A 2113-nucleotide genomic window follows, 5' to 3' on the forward strand; every position below is an offset into this window, starting at 1 on the left:
ACTTCAAATACCCGAACCATGTATATAAACTCAAGAAGGCCCTCTATGGCCTAAAACAGGCTCCTAGAGCCTGGTGTGGTAGATTGAGTTCGTTCCTACTTGAAAAAGAATTCGAAAGAGGTTTGGTCGACATCATTCTCTTCATCCGTAGATCAAATAATCATGTTTTACTCGTACAAATATATGTTGATGATATTATCTTCGGATCTACTAATGACATCATTTGTAAAAAGTTTTCTGAGTTGATGCAGGGGGAGTTTGAGATGTCGATGATGGGAGAGTTGACCTTCTTTCTTGGACTTCGAATAAAACAAATGGAAAGCGACATCTTCGTCCATCAGTCGAAGTATTGCAAGGAACTACTAAAGAAGTTTGACATGGAGCAATGTAAAGATGCATCTACACCTATGACATCTTTATGTTATCTAGACAAAGATGAAACAGGAAACGCGATTAAGGTAACCAAATATCGTGGGATAATCGGCTCCTTATTATACTTAACTTATAGCCGCCCCGACATTATGTTTAGTGTTTGTATGTGTGCTAGGTTTCAAGCTTTGCCAAAAGAATCACATTTTATTGCTGTAAAATGTATCATGAGATATCTAAAAGGATCAATAAATACGGGATTATGGTATTCTAGGGATGCCTCCTTATCCTTGGTAGGTTACTCCAATTCCGACTTCGCTGGGTGTAAGTTGGATCATAAAAGCACTAGTGAGACTTGTCACCTAGTAGGCAGCTCCCTAGTTGCATGGCACAGCAAAAAGCAAGTGTGCGTTGCTTTGTCCACCGCTGAAGCGGAATACATTGCTGCTGGCGTGTCTTGCGCTCAAATCCTTTGGGTGAAGCAGAAACTTAAGGACTTTGGGCTCATATTAGAAAAGATCCCTATCAAGTATGATAACACGAGTGCCATTAACCTTTCCAATAATCTCGTTCTGCATTCTAGAACAAAGCATATTGAAATAAGACACCATTTCTTGCGTGATCATGTTCAAAAAGGTGATTGCATATTAGAGTTTGTTGAAACTTCTAAAAAATTAGCAGATATTTTCACCAAGCCCCTCTCACGAGATACTTTCTATGTTCTTCAAAGAGAACTATGAATTCTTGATGAAAAATATCTTGATTAATTCATCTTTTGTGATTGTCTTGCATGATCTATTTGAATGTCTCAAACATTATGATTAAAATGCTTATGACCATTTTTTTAATCATGATTATGTGCCTAAAATCATTTGAACTACTTGTGATTGCTTAAAAACCTTTGCATGCTTAAAAACAGTCAAAACGTTGTATCTGATATAGTTAATCGATTAAGACAATGCATTAATCGATTACCTGGATAAATTTTTTTTAAAAACCCTGCAATTTTTCTAACAGTTAATCGATTAAGTCAAACCAATAATCGATTAACGGGTGCTTTATATCAGAAACAGTAGCATTTTTTTAAAAATCTCATTCATCTATTTTCTCTTAAACCTCGGAGGAACAAGTCCAACACTATCCTAAGCTTCATCCTAGCCCCAAATCCATTCCCCCACTATATTCCAACTCCATTATCCATCTTCCTCATCCTCCATTTCCAAGAAACCCACTTTCCCCAAACTGAAAACCCTAACCTAGGTTTCCCTCAATCCCTCCTGTAAACCTTCATCTCGGTTCTTTCTAATCACAATTGACAAAGGACGTGGAAAAAGAACCAAAACAACCGCGATACGTCCACCGCATACTCCAAGAGTCGTACCTTCTCAACCAGCAAGGGAGGACCACGGGGACCTATATTGTTCACTCATTTTACAAGAAACAAGGCTGCAGAAATTTCAGGGAAGAAAACCTACATACATTCGGTTTGCTGATGTGGATTGGCTTGTGGAACAAAACTTCGAGTTCCCGATTGGTTTGCAAGCTCAAGGGGTCATCCCCTTCTTGGAACTGAAAGGTAACATTTACTCTGCTCTAGTTAGGGAGTTCTACTCGAATTTTAGATATAAGAATGGGAAATATTGGTCGATGGTAGCTGGAAAGTTGTTCGAAGTCACTGAAGAAATTTTTATGAATGTGGGTGGATTATCTGCTTCTGGTGCTAGTTTGAGTGATTGTGGTTGGG

Source organism: Lupinus angustifolius, chromosome LG09 (genome assembly GCF_001865875.1).
Source record: "Lupinus angustifolius cultivar Tanjil chromosome LG09, LupAngTanjil_v1.0, whole genome shotgun sequence".
In the NCBI taxonomy this organism is placed as follows: Eukaryota; Viridiplantae; Streptophyta; class Magnoliopsida; order Fabales; family Fabaceae; genus Lupinus; species Lupinus angustifolius.